The sequence below is a fragment of the Nelumbo nucifera genome, chromosome 2, assembly GCF_055504915.1.
Source record: "Nelumbo nucifera cultivar China Antique chromosome 2, China Antique-T2T, whole genome shotgun sequence".
Taxonomy (NCBI): Eukaryota; Viridiplantae; Streptophyta; class Magnoliopsida; order Proteales; family Nelumbonaceae; genus Nelumbo; species Nelumbo nucifera.
Genome location: NC_142650.1, coordinates 42,493,661 through 42,509,539, shown reverse-complemented (window position 1 = coordinate 42,509,539; position 15,879 = coordinate 42,493,661). Strand labels below are relative to the sequence as shown.

The 15,879-nt window shown below is 42.5% G+C and overlaps 1 pseudogene; it reads left to right on the top strand.

Annotated features, from left to right (window-relative positions):
• The first annotated feature begins 4,000 nt into the window (after window positions 1-4,000).
• LOC148802140 (cation/H(+) antiporter 20 pseudogene) lies at window positions 4,001-7,287 on the top strand (annotated as a pseudogene).
• The last annotated feature ends 8,592 nt before the right edge of the window (window positions 7,288-15,879 follow it).

Here is a 15,879-nt window from a genome sequence, read left to right as displayed (position 1 = left end):
TTTGTTGATTTAGAGAGAGATCAACTACATTTGTTGATTTAGAGAGTCCTAACATCTCTAAAGAGGTAAAATCTATTGTAGCAAGACTGAGGGCACACTTTGACATTTCGTTTAGAGGCAATTTTGAGTGATGGTTATGGGCTGGTCTGGGCCTACAAACTTGCATATAAATTATATGTTATATATAATATAATACATGCATACATGAATTCACACACACACTTGGACTGGGCTGGGATAAGAATGATCACCCTAGTCAATTGACCCAATTTCCTGTATCGTTCACTCTAAACTTGGTGCACATGCTTAGTGATCTGGGTCATTGACTATGTGATAAACATATTTTATTGAAGTGAACACAACAATTTTAATTTGGCGATTCCTCCATATGATGAATTTAACTTTTACATTTACCATTAAGACACTGACTGCTGAAAAGCACAAGACTCAATTGGACAGTTAAGTTTAATCAAAAGATCTTTTATCTGTCGTGAAACTTGAGAGTTCTAATGTTTTATAGCTCAGCAAATCCTTATCCTAAATGTATGTGTTTGGTTAATGAAATTAAACAATTTCTGATCTATTTCATGGGTCATGATAGGCTATTGCATTCTTATTTGTTATAGAATTTTAGAGAGACAAGTTTATTTCTTCTGATATATTCTTGGTTCATCGTAGATGTTCAAAGCTTCTCTGTAATAACCAGGAAATAGGATTGACAACAAATGTGGTCTTACATTTGAATATACCATTTTTCTTCCTTCCTTTGCAGAGATATAAAGTTCAACAACTAATGAAGGAACCAGATGGAAGTTACCCAATCTTTTGCCATAACTTAAAGAAAGTTTACATCGGACAAGATGGAAACTGTAGGAGGCATGCAGTCCAAAGTCTATCTCTTGCTGTACCCCACTTCTCTCCCGCGTTGTATCCCACTTCTCTCTCATTCAACTGAACATGCTACAACCACTGACGTTCAGCTCTTGTCGTTGAGATCACAAAGAAGCAACCGGGGGTGGCTCTTCTAAATCTAATAGATCCCAAGGAAAACAACTGGTTTTAAATATTCCAATCTATCCATCACATGATGAAGGAAGTAAATGATATAACTAAACGAAAGAATGAAAAGAATGAAAGCAACTGAGTGCCATTTCTCTTTTACTCTGTTTCTAGATTCCCAAATTCCAATTTCCAGATGCTCTATGGTTTATTGCAGGGGCGCATGGTGGCTCTACATAATTGAAATGTATGAAAAACTATGTACATTTGAAAGAGCTAATGGCTATTCATCCTATTACCGCTTAATAAAACATCTTGTTAGTTTTCATCTTACATAGTAGTTCCCTATAGGGGTGAGGATTCGGTTTATTCGATTAAAAACCGAATCGAATAAACCAAAATTTTAAAAATCGAACTAAAAAAATAAAAACTGAGACTGAAATCGAAATTTAGAAAAATCAAAATAACTGAAACCAAAATTTTCAATTCAGTTTTCGGTTAAAACTGAATTTTAATAATATATACTTTATTATATATATTATATATCACATATTATATATTATATATAATAATAAAAAGTTTGATTAATTCGGTTAACCAAAATTCTAATTCCAAAAACCAAAAAAATCGAACTGATTTAACCAAAAAGTAAAAAATCGAACCGAAAAAACCGAAACCGAAATTTTCAGTTCGATTATTCTGTTTTAGCCAAATAATGCTCACCCCTAGTTCTCTGTCATTGTACTAAGAAGGCAAGAACTATTATTATCAAATTCCAACATATATGCTCTATTAATGTTTCTCCTTGTGAGGAAACGATTTTTTACTTTTCTTTCTTACTAGCAAGGTGATATATGCAGCCTACAAACAGATTAAAAAGAAAATATGATAAATAATATGGTGTTTATTCTTTCATTTTCTCTCTTGTTTTTTATAACCAAACACAACCCAATTAATCAGTGAAATTAGGGAAGCTTGTAAGACAAATTCCACGCATTTCTATCACTTGAAAAGGATTCACGCCTAATCCATGGCTAATGGAGATTTGCTTCCCATTCCAAATTTTTTGTTTTTTATTAAAAGAAGATCGATACTTCGAATTTACGAAATTTGTTTTGCTTTGTGGAGGGAAGAGGAAAGATAAAGATAGAAACTGGAGGTGGATTCAGTTGCCGGAAGAGGAAGGAGATGAACATTATTTCTACCTTTTTATGATATTTTTTTTTTTAAAATTACCCTATTCTATAAATTATGTTAAAAAAATATTTTTATTGATAATAAGACCCAAAAGTTGCCCTTATCAGCTATAAATATGGGCAGTGGGGTCCATGAATTTATTACTGGTGTAGAACCTCATAATTGGTTCCACAACCTATTGAACATCTAAAGCTTTCAACTAAACAGAATTTGTTTCAAACATTCATATGTTTCTGATATATATAATATTGGATTGGATAGGAGTGATCAGAATTCGACCAAATAGAATCGGATCGGATCCACCCCATTTGCACCCCAAAAGAGAAGTATGTTTTTTTTTTTCAATATTTTACCACATTATATATTGACTCTATTTGTGGGTGGTATTGGGACCGGGAGACCTCAAATTTAGAATATTCCAAGACTTTTTATAAGAATCACATTCTTTTTTTATTGTGCGAAATTCCATAGTGACAATTCAATTTTAGTGTAGGAATCAGAGCTTTCATTTTAGTGGAAAGAATATATAATTTTTTATCAAAATATATGGATTGACTGAGCAAATTAAAAAGAATAGATAATCATCCTTCATTTTTCCTGAAATATGATAGTCACTATTTCCAACCAGTTCGGATGACGTAGGCACTTAAACAAGACTTAGGGCCTGTTCGTTTCCTCTTAACTCTTATCTCTTAAAGTGCAATCATACAATATTTTGTTTTTCAATGATACCCCAAAAAGACAAACAAAAGTCTCATATATGGGGTCAAAATGAATATTTGATAATCTTCAGAATTCAGAACAATATTCCCTACATTCAGAGGAAAGAAAACTTCACCAATACTAATATACCTCTTAATGTAATTATTGCACTTTCAAATGACAGACTTCAGAGCAAACGAACAGGACCTTAGAAATTATTTTGACACCTTGTCAGACTTCAGAGAAAACGAACGGGCCCTTAAAAATTATTTCGGCACCTGTCCCTTAGAATTCCCCCGCCTACCCTTGAAAAAAGTTAATACCCACTTTTAACATTTGTCAAAATATTTATTTATCTAGTGCGGTGCTTACTTTCTTGTGCCTACTCGATCCAATCTGTTATACAGGGCAGAATTCTTATGGGACCATCGGTAGGGCTGTTCACGGGTCGGGTTGGGTCGATTTACTGAGGTTTTCCCAACTAACCCGACCTGGTCGAGTTACTTGAGATGGAAACCGAAACCGACCCAGTGTTAAGCAAAACCAACCTGGTCGGTTTGAGTCGGGTTGGTTTCGGTTTTGCTCCTGTACAAAAAGGACATAGAAGCCTAGAAGGAAATATCTATTATGAAAACTGAAAACTGAAAACTGAAAATTGAAGTTTTTAAGATATTTTCTGAAAATATATTTAAAAAGTTAGAATTAGAATAGAAGACAAAAATTATCAAGAAAATAGAAAGTCAAACTGTTTTATAGAAAGAAGGCTGAAATTTGTATATTTCAAGAAAATGACACATAATTCTAATTGTAATTGCCTAATTGGTGTAAAAGACTATAGAAACTAGGATAGAGACAAGTTAGTTAAATAGGAACTAGAAGACTAAGTTAGGTTGTAATTAGGAATTAGGATAGAGGCAACTTAGTTAAGTAGGAACTAAGTCGGTTCGGTTTCGATTTTTACACAAGAAAACCGAAACTGACCCGAACCATCAGTTTATGAATTCGTACAACCCGAAACCGACCGGTGCTTATGAAAACCCGGCCAACTCGGATTGGGTCGATCCGGGTTGGTCGGGTTGGGCCTTCTTATGAACAGCCCTAACCATCGGCTCTTGGACGAAACAAATACTACTTGCACCGACTTTTCCCGTCATGGAGCTCTCCGATACTCGAATCAGTGGCGAGTATCGGGCTCTTATTCTTTTTATTTCTCGTGGGCCTCAAACTTGATTTAATCTCGATACGCCGGAGTGGGCGAAGAGCACTCACGATCGCTGCCACTGGATTTTCCCTCCCTTCCTTTGCGGTGCCGGGCTGGCTTTTGTCCTTCGAAAAACAGTGGACGGTGAAAGCAAAGTCGGCTACGGCCAATTTCTCCTTTTCACTGGAGTAGCTCTTTCCGTAACGGCTTTCCCCGTCCTCGCCCGCATCTTAGCCGAGCTTAAGTTACTGACGACCCAAGTGGGCGAGACAGCCATGGCAGCCGCTGCCTTTAATAATATTGCGGCGTGGGTGCTGTTGGCTCTGGCCATTGCTGTCGCCGGTAATGGCACCACGGCTGGCGAGAACAAGAGTTCCTTAGTGTTCATATGGGTTCTGGTTTCTGGCCTTGCATTTGTTGCCTTCATGATGGTTGTGGTTCGGCCCGTGATGCACAGAGTGGCGCGGCTGTGCTCGCCGGATCACGCAGCGGTGGACGAGGCATACATTCGCTTAACCTTGGCGGGGGTAATGGTGTCGGGGTTCATGACAGACTTCATCGGGATACATGCGATATTCGGTGCGTTCGTTTTCAGGTTAACGATACCGAAGGAAGGAGAATTTGCAAGAAGATTGATAGATAGGATAGAAGACTTCGTGTCGAGTTTGTTGCTGCCGCTCTGCTTTGCGTCGAGTGTATTGAAGACGGACGTCGCAAAAATACGAGGCGGAGAGTCGTGGGGTCTGTTGGCGCTCGTTATTAGCATAGCCTGCGCCGGGAAGATTGCGGGCACGTTTTTGGTTGCAATGTTGAATCGCATACCAGTGAGGGAGTCGTTGACGCTCGGGGTGTTGATGAGCACTAAAGGATTGGTGGAGCTTATCGTTCTCAACATTGGCAAGGTGAGAAAAAAATATCGAAAACCCGAATCGATCAAAACCGAACCGAAGCGTTCTTTAATTGAACCAGTCTGTTCAGTTTCAATTCAGTGTTTTTAAAAAATCAAAGATATCGGTTTGGTTTTGATTAACCAATTTAGAAGACCGGCGGTTAACCGAATTGGTTGGTATACATGTTTTTCTATATATTTTTTATATATTTATGTATATTATATATATTATAACTTAATAAATACATATTATATAAATATATATTTATAATTATTTATTATATATTTTTATAATAATATTATAAAGTCAAAAACCAAAAAACCGACGAACTGAACCGATCAACTGGTTAATCGATTGGTTTTGGTTCATTTCTAGTTACCGGTTTTCTAAAAACTGGTACTACCGGTTCGATTCATAAAAAAGGCCCATGATTCGGTTACCTGAACTGTGAGCACCCCTAGTTACATTGATCAGTCTATGATTCTCCCACACTCATACTCAGCTCATTCAATGTGCTTGTGCCTACTTAGATCCGGACTGCTTAGAGGGGGACAGATGATTGATTTTGAAGGTCTGTTTGGTTCGTAGGAATAGGGGTCTAAAATTGAAATCTAAATGAGTCATTCAGATATCCCATTTCTAGTAGAATAATATTCTCCCATTTGAGGGACTGAACTTTCATTCCACTGCAACTGATTTTAATTTCTATTTTGATTCTTGTTTGAACCAAACAGATTATGGGAATAGACCACTCCGATTCCAAGTCCAACGACTTTTGATTCTGATTTCAACTGTGAAATGTGAACCAAGTGGACCCTGAATTCTTTCCACCATAGACTCTTGATTTGAGGGAGGAAAGCTGGAGAGAAGGCATGCAGAATAAGCAGTAGTTCTGGTATTTGGTAAAAGGCAAGGTGGTACCAGTAAATGTGCAAAGCTCAAGGGAGGTGTTAGTTAGAAACCCCATGCAATTGGAAGGTGATAACAAATTTTAACCACGAAAGCAGGAGTCTGATTTTGGTGCTTCTCCTTTATAATTTCTTAAGAAGAAATATGGGCCTTTTTACACAAGAGCGGACTAGGCCACTTTAACTCCTTGTACGTCTTTACTCAAACTGAAACGATAGACCATATCTCCCCGGAGAAGAGGAATTAAGAAGGCCATATCTTGCGCAATTCATATATATAAGCATAGACTAGCATAGGCCCATTTCAACTTCGTTTTCATACTTATTATTTAATTACTTTAATGGGGCAACGGGATCGAATATTAGACTATTTGGTTAAATAGACTTCGATACCATCTCAAGGGACCATATAACCTAAAAACCCTTTTCTTTTCTTTTTTTTTAAGATAAAATAAAAAATTATAAACAAAAAAGGGAAATCACAAGAGAAACTCATACCGATAAGTGAGGTCCTTGAATAATTTTTTATTCTCTAACATATATTCAAGTTATTATTACAAACATATCATTTCAATTTTCAAATGTTTATATGGAATTGCGACATTTTCACTCTATGCTTTAGGCTATGTTTGGTTTGAGGGAAAATGTAAGGAAATGAAGAAAAATGTAGGAAAACCTTTATAAACTTTGTATTGGTTTCCCTGTTTTTTCCTACATTTTCCTTCAAACCAAACATAGCCTTAATTCTTTTATAATGATTTCAATTTTCATACCTTTACTTTGTATGTTTTCAATGTTGGTAAAAGCCATATAGTATGCATGCTACTAACCAAAACCTTCTCCAGTTAGGTTGCAGGAGAGAACAATTCCAATTTTTAGCCAATTCATTGTATTTTTGTTATGAGCACCTGCACCACACGGCAGCAGTTGAGTCAACAGTGCGCATACGACTGGCACCACACGGCAGCGGCACCGCACGCACGCACGGCGTAGCAGCACCGCGTGCGCACGCTGCGGGGCGGCAGCACCATGAGCCGCGCACATGCACCCGGCAGCAACAACAGAGCGGGACCCACACGACAGCTCATAGGGTGGGCCCACCCTTATCTGGACACGTCAAGAGAACGCGCCTTATCCCTTATCCCATTCTCCCTTATCTTGTCCCCTATTCTTAGAAGGAATTGCAGTACCATTAAAAGTAAGTAGTCTAATTAGAAGTAGAAGTTTGAGTCCATTTAGGACTAACCTAGCCGAATCCAACAAGGAACCTTCCTCTTGTAATCTCCTATTTAAGGAGACGCCATTATTGAATGAGGATATCGAATATTCAGTCAAGAAAGAGAGTAAAGGAGAGTTAGGTGATCTCTTGGACAAATCACCCGCAAAATAGTCAAAATAGGGCCTGTACGCAAGGCCAAGGGCAAGGAAAGATCTGAGGTTCCTGTGGGAGAGATACCCGTGACGCGATCCTACGCTCGGGCCCATAACATCTTGGTATCAGAGCCTACTGTCATGGGGGAACAGGAGCCGCTGTCTTTCAGAGTCCATGAACTGGAGCATAGGCTCGCAGAGACCAGTATGGAGGTCCGAGAGGTCAAAGATGACGTTCGGGAACTGCGTCACCTGCTAGAAGCATTCCTCTCCAGCAAAGAAAAGAATTCAGAGGGATTACCTCTACTAGCAGTCGCTGTACGGACGGGACAGAATCAGCCACCGAACATCAAGCCACCGCACCGACAATTGCAGTTGTCCCCAAGTACAGCCGGCTTGAATTTCCATCTTATGATGGCACCAGAGACCTATTAGGTTGGTTGTACCGCTGCGAGCAGTTCTTCCGCAACTAGCGCATGGATGACAGGGACAAGGTCAGCCTGGCAGCCTTCCACCTTACATAAGAGGCACAACTATGGTTCTATCACGTGGAGCAAGAAGAACCCGGGCTCAGTTGGGAGCAGTTCAGGTCCTTTTGCCTCCTCAGGTTTGGACCCCCGATGACGAGCAACCCGCTGGGCGAGCTAATCAACCTCAAGCAAACGGGAACCGTGGCTGAATATCAACGCCAGTTCCAAACCTTGCTTGTCAGAGCGGCCACAGTTAGGCCAGATCAGCAAGTGGACATGTTCACAGCAAGGCAGATAGAACCCCTAAGGATAGACGTAGAGATGCAGCACCCCCCAAATCTGGTTACGGCAATGAACCTCGCCCGCGCCTTTGAACAGAAAATGCAGCTTACTCATGGACCCTTCAGCATTGGACGGCCAGCCACGACTTGGGCACCATCAAGGCCAGCGGGAGTGTCTACTCCTGCACCCAACAGGGAGCAGAGGACCCACACCGACAATCCCTCTAGATCAGTATCACAGACAGGGAGCAGCAGGGTGTCACCCCCCACCAGCGTCTGTCCCGAGCAAAGATGGCAGAACGCGCGCGCGAAGGGGCAGTGCTTCAATTGCGATGATTTATACTCCGCAGGGCATAGATGCAAGAAACTATTATGCCTTCTAGTAGACGAAACTGAAGAGGATGAGGAAGAGCCATCACCAACTGAACCCGAGATCTCACTCCATGCAATCACTGGGATCAGAACCTCCCAGACAATGCAACTAAGGGCGCTAGTGACGGGGAAACTCGTGCGCATTCTGGTAGACTCCGGAAGCACCCACAATTTCATCAGCAATCAGGCGGCCCACAAGTTGGAGTTGCCCATGGAAGTCAAGCCACAACTACAGGTAGCCGTGGCGAATGGGGAAAGAGTTCACAGCCCCGGCATCTGCAAGAACACCAGAATTCAGGTTGGGAAAGAATCCTTCCGAGCATATCTATTTGTACTATCCTTGGACGAATTTGACATCGTCCTAGGTGTCAAATGGCTGATCACTCTAGGCCCAATCCTGTGGGACTTCACTGCCCTAACCATGACCTTCCACTTAGATGGAAAACCGGTTACTTGGCAGGGAACCTGGACAAGGACCAAGACACAACTACATGCGCTCCAGGGGGAGAATTCGCGCACGACTGATGTGGAGAGGCTTCTCACTGATTACTCAGCCGTTTTCCAAGAACCCAAGGGCCTCCCACCTCCTAGAGCCTACGACCACCGGATCCCTCTAATAGTAGGGTCAGACCCGGTCGTGGTTCGGCCCTATCGCTACCCCCACCGACAGAAAGATGAGTTAGAGAAGCAATGCGCAGATATGCTACAACAGGGGATCATTCGGCCCAGCCACTCCCCTTTTTCCTCCCCAGTTCTGTTGGTACCCAAACGGGACGGGACTTGGAGATATTGTGTGGACTATAGGGAACTCAATAGCCGAACCGTAAAAGATAAATTCTCGATCCCCATCGTAGACGAATTATTGGATGAACTCCATGGCGCACAATTCTTCTCCAAATTAGACCTCATGTCAGGCTATTTCCAGGTCAGGATGTCTTCCGCAAATGTAGAAAAGACAGCCTTCAGGACACATCATGGCCATTTCGAGTTCCTAGTTATGCCATTCGGCCTCTACAACGCCCCTTCCACATTCCAAGCCCTGATGAATGAAGTCTTCCACTCCCACCTCCGTAAATATGTACTGGTCTTCTTCGACGACATCTTGGTCTATAGCAAGACGTGGGTGGAACACATTCAGCATCTGCGAGTCGTGCTCAAGCTCCTAAAGCAGCACCGATTCTTCCTTAAAAGATCCAAGTGTTCCTTTGGGGAACACCAAGTCCTTTACCTTGGACATGTAATCAGCGGGCAAGGTGTAACTGTGGACAGCTCCAAAATTCAGGCCATCAATGACTGGCCCTGACCACAGTCCGCCAAGGCCCTCAATGGGTTCCTAGGGCTAACAGGGTACTACCAAAAGTTCGTACAGAATTACGGCCTGTTAGCAGCACCGCTTACCAACTTGCTCAAGAAAAATGCCTTTCACTGGGATAGCATAGCCGATGCAGCCTTCGTAAGCCTAAGGGAAGCCCTCTCTTCCACACCAGTCCTCCAGCTACCGAACTTTGATCTTGAGTTCACAGTCGAGTGTGATGCTTCCGGCACAGGCATAGGGGCCATCCTTCAGCAACAAGGGCACTCGATAGCCTTCTTCAGCCGCAAGCTAGCTGACTGCCATCTCAAACTACCCGCCTATGAATGCGAGCTCATTGGCCTAGCCAAGGCAGTACAACACTGGAGACCATACTTGTGGGGCAGACCCTTCGTCGTCAAAACAGACCACTACAGCCTCAAATACTTGCTGAAACAACGACTGACCACCTCCCCACAGCAACATTGGGTCAGCAAGCTTATGGGGTTCGATTTCTGGGTGGACTACAAGGCAGGGTCCCTGAATCGTGCAGCAGACGCCCTGTCCCGACGAGAAGAAGATAGTATGCTCCTCCATGCGATCTCCCAACCACGAGCCACCCTGTTAGAAGACATTCAGAACACACTGCCACAGTCATCAGAATGGAACGACCTGGTCCAACAAATACAGTCCGGGTCTGCTAACCCGAACTAGTCTCTCCACGACGGACTGGTGCTCTACAAAAAGAAGATCTACCTACCCGCCGATTGCCCCCTAATCCCCTCCATCATCGCCAGCATTCACCACTTGACACATGAGGGTATCCAAAAAACGCTGCATCGTATCCACGCTAACTTCCACTGGCAAGCTATGAGGGCCTCAGTGCGGAACTTTATCCAGAACTGCGCAGTTTGCCAACAACAAAAATGGGAAAATCTGCACTCCGCAGACCTGCTCCAACCTCTCTCACTCCCAACGCAGATCTGGGCCGATATTGCCATGGATTTCATTGAAGGGCTGCCCAAAGTCGGGGGGAAGTCAGTCATGTTCATGGTAGTGGACCGGTTCTCCGAATATGCTCACTTCCTCCTGTTATCCCATCCCTATACCGCAGTCTCGATCGCCCAGACCTTCTTCACCCACATTTTTCGCTTACATGGACTCCCCGAGTCCATCGTCAGTGACCGGGACCCGATCTTCACAAGCACATTCTGGAAGGAACTCTTTAGATTTCAGGGCACGGTCCTCGCCTTCTCCTCAGCCCACCATCCACAGTCAGACGACCAAACAGAGGTGGTGAACCAGACAATTGAGATGTACCTTCGCTGCTTCATGGGTGATCAGCCACGGCGCTGGGTGGAGTACCTCCCATGGGCTGAATACTGCTACAATACATCTTATCACTCCTCCCTTGGAATGACCCCCTTCAGAGTTGTGTACGGTCGAGACCCTCCACGCCTTCTGTCCTACGAGTCGGGCTCAACAAGGTTGGAAGAAGTGGACCGCAACCTCCAAGCTCGCGATGCCCTCCTGGCGGATGTCTCCTTGCGCTTACAGCAGGCGCAGGCGCGTATGAAACACGCTTACGATCAGCGGCACCGCGAAGTCACCTTCGAACCAGGCCAGTACGTTTGGCTAAAACTCCAACCATACAGGCAGTTGTCTCTCAGGCGCCGGGGGCCCCCTAAGTTGGCCCCTAAATTCTACGGGCCCTTCAAGATTCTAAGGAAGATAGGAAAGGTAGCTTATCAACTCGAGCTCCCGGAGCACAGCAGGATCCACGACACCTTCCATGTGTCCCTCTTAAAGCTTTATGTAGGCACTCCTCCCGACCATGTGCCTCCCCTACCCCCTTTGCAAAATGGCAAACCTATCCTCCAGCCCCGCGCCCTCATCCGGTTCCGCATCCATCAAGGCACCTTCGAGGTTTTAGTAGAATGGGAGGGACTACCTCCACCAGAGGCCACCTGGATCCCCTGGACCAACCTCCACAATGCCTATCCAGACCTCGAGCTTGAGGACAAGCTCGTAGTCCAGGAGGGGAGTGATGTTATGAGCACCCGCACCACACAACAGCAATTGAGGCAACAACGCGCACACGACCGGCACCGCACGGCAGCGGCACCATGAGCCGCACACACGCACTGCGCAGCAGCGGCACCGCACGCACGCACGGCACCGCGCGCACACGCCGCGGGGCGGCAGCACCATGAGCCGCGCGCATGCACCCGGCAGCAGCAGCAGAGCGGGACCCATACGATAGCTCATAGGGTGGGCCCACCCTTATCTGGACACATCAAGAGAACGCGCCTTATCCCTTATCCCATTCTCCCTTATCTTGTCCCCTATTCTTAAAAGGAATTGTAGTACCATTAAAAGTAAGTAGTCTAATTAGAAGTAGGAGTTTGAGTCCGTTTAGGACTAACCTAGCCGAATCCAACAAGGAACTTTCCTCTTGTAATCTCCTATTTAAGGAGACGCCATTATTGAATGAGGATATCGAATATTCAGTCAAGAAAGAGAGTAAAGGAGAGTTAGGTGATCTTTTGGACAAATCACCTGCAAGATAGTCAAAATAGGGCCTGTACGCAAGGCCAAGGGAAAGGAAAGATCTGAGGTTCCTGCGGGGGAGCGACCCGTGACGCGATCCTATGCTCGGGCCCATAACAATTTTCATGCATAATATTCTTATGATAGGAGGTGTTTCTGCTAAACAGGTTGCTTTGGTTACTGCATATTTCTTCAAATTAAACCTGGCCTCTACATGGCTAATTTGAAATAAAATATTAAAAATCTAAGTAATTACAACAGAGGCAAAATTCTGATAAAATATGGGGTATAGAGATGATGTGTACTGTGGGAGTGGCCTCATTTTAATGTGTAGTGTGGGAGTGGCAAATGGACAAATGTATGTTTAGCTTAAGAAGGAAAAGGCGTTGTACTAGGAGAAAGTTATTCTAGTTGTTTACCTTTTTCAGCACAAATAGGTTGTCAAGTTTTCTAGATAAGTCTTTTTAGTGGGTGTTTTACTTTTACCTATATATTAAAGGAGATTAAATCAGCTCCCCACAAGATTTCCTCCCACAATGTCCCACACTACACATTCTCGAGTATAGAACATCTCCCAATAATAATACCAGTACACGGAAATGTATTGTGAGACATTATATATATATAATATTTTTATTATATATTATTTTCTATATTATTATTATTATTATTATTATTATTATTATTATATGTATATATATACGAGCTCGGTTTGCGAGCCTTATGAGTTGAGCTATATTAGGCTCGAGCTTGATTCAATTATTAAACGAGCTTGTAAATTGGGCTCGAGCTCAGTTCGAAGCTCGGTTGAAACCAAGCCGAGCTCGAATAACTCGTGAAGAGCTTAGCTTGTGGCCATCCATATTGAAATCATCCAACTTCGAGATAGTCATATCATTTTCCATCACCATATCATAGACATCATTGTTTGATCACGATAACCATATGTGTTTCAAAGTCCCCCGTGGCACTAAAGTCTCTTGTGCAAAGTCCATTACAACACCAAAGTCCATCGCGACAAAATATCAATATCTCGTTGGTAATTGCATCATGACATAACATTTGATTTGTGTATTAAAGATTTGATACTTTTTCATTACATGGTGGACTGCTTTAATAATATATATCGCCTAATGAAATAGTGACATTAACCTTATTTTAACCCTAATGAAGTAGTGACATTAACCTTATTTTAACATATATACTTTCTTAATTCTTAGTATTTGATGTATGGTGTATTTGATTGAGGGGTGGTTCACTTAGTAGGTTAGTTGTATTTTTCCGGTTGAGATGCGGATTTGAGTCATGTTATCATTGACTTTAGAGGAAAGTTAGTAATGGGTTGATGTATGTTGGAGTATACAAAATAGGGGTATTTTGGTTATTTGGGTTTTATCTATTTGAAAGTGAAAGGTCTGTTTTATTTAAGTTTAAGTTATGTATCCCATCACTTACGAGGGATAATATGGTCTTTCTTATAACTATATTATTGGAGATAAATACAAGTGGGTCGACTAGAGAGATGACTGATTTTTCCTCTACTGGTCGAACCCTTCTTCTTCTTCTTCTTCTCCTTCTTTTCTACTGTAACCTAGGACTAAATAAGGTTTTAACATGGTATTAGAGCGCATGTAATGAGTTCAGATATGCTCGTCTTGCTCTTTTATTCTGGTTTACCCAATTTTTTTTTATCGCCCTCCTCTATAGGGTTTTGCAGATTTCTCAAGAACCACTGGGAGATTAAGGGAAAGGTTGAAGAGGAGTGGTCATTTTTCTCTGTAGGAGGCCTTCATGCCTCCGGTTTGTGGTGATTGGTAGAAGCTCTCTATTCGGTGGTATGAAGAGAGCAGGTTCGGGTGAACAGTGTTCAACTGGGTACAAGTTGGTTCTACAGAGTGCAATGTAAGTGTTTAGTTTAATGGCTGAGTGATTTCAGCCCTTGTATTTGGTTTGTGAGTGGTTCTGCAGTGTGCAGTACAGGTGTTTGATTTAATGACTATGTGATTTCAGCTTTTGTATTTGATGTGTAATGTGGATTTGAAGAAGTTGGTGGTGCTGAAAGTGAGATAAGTTTTATGGAAGTGCGTGAGATTGTACTGAATATTTGAAGGTGAATACTCTACATATAACAGTGATTTCTTTGTGAGGTAAGGTGAATTAGTTAAGATGGCATCAATTGGAGATGGGAATGACAATAAAATAGGCATTATGATTTCTCCATATTACTTAAATGTTCAAATGACATCTATTAAGTTGAATGGTGAGAATTATGTGCCGTGGGCAAAATCTGTGGAGGTGTTTTTAAAAGCCAAGAAAAAGTAAAACATGTGAGAGAGGAGAAATCCTCCTTTGATTCTCTAGGGTTTAGTGAGTGGGAACAACAAGATGCACAAATAATGACATGGCTGTGGAATAGAATGGAACAAAAAATTAGCGTGAACTTTATGTTCCTAGATACAACTAAAGAAATTTGGGATCATGCTAAGAAACTGTATTCTGGGCAAGACAATACAACTAGGGTGTATCAGTTGTACCAAGATTACTTTAATCTGAAACAAGGCAGTCAAAGCTTTGAGGAATACTATGCAAGTCTAAGGAATATCCAAAATGAGCTCAATGTGTATCATCCTCTAACATAGGATGTTCAGATTCAGCAACAAACAGCGTGAGCAACTTGATGTGACAAGGTTTATGGTGGATTTGAAGGCTGAATATGAGCCTGTCCAAGCACAAATATTAGGGGGATCTTCTCTTAGGAGGACATCTATTGAGTCTATAGAGCATTATTCTCTCTCAAACAGATATACTTTGTGGTGATTAGAGGGGGAGGCCGTGGAAATAGAGGTGATGGTGGTGGTCGTGGACTTCCAGGTAACCGTGGTGGTCCCATGTTTAACCATGCTGGTGGCCGGAGTGGAGGTCGTGGTAAAGGAAGAAGTAATGCCCCTAGGAAATGTACATACTGTGCACTAGAGGGGCACACGGTTAATTTCTGCTATGATTTACATGGTCCACCCAACACTTGGGCTAACTATGTTGTGGCTAAGGGTAGTGGTACAACTACTGAAAGTCTGCAAACTTACACGATCCCCTCCACATCTATTGGTGTTTCTGGGAAGGAGATGGTGAGTGTACCCCATGCAGTATATGAGTAGTTCCTTCAAACAACTTCTCAGCAGAACACAACTACCCTTGCCCATTCATGTATACTTGTTTGGCTTCCAAGCCTTCACACTGGATCATTGACTTTGGAGCCTCGGACCATATGTCTGGGACTCCTAATGTATTTTTTATCTTTCTCGGTCCTCCACATCTCAAACAGTTACTCTTGCTAATGGTTCTACATCTCCCATCTGTGGTGTTAGTGATGATCTCTCCTCCTTGTCTTTATCATCTGTTTTATATGTCCCCAAGTTCCCCTTTAACCTTATGTCTGTTAGTAGATTAACCAAATCATTTAATTGTTTCATAACCTTTTAATCTTCTTCTTGTGTGTTTCGGGATCTCAAGACGGGGATGAAGATTGGTGGAGGGCATGAGGCAGGTGGATTGTATTACCTTGATGGTGGTGGCCCTCCAGTAGCTTTTCAGTCGTCTCTTACTCCTCTTCAATGGCACTACAGACTTGGCCATCATTCTCTCAAGGC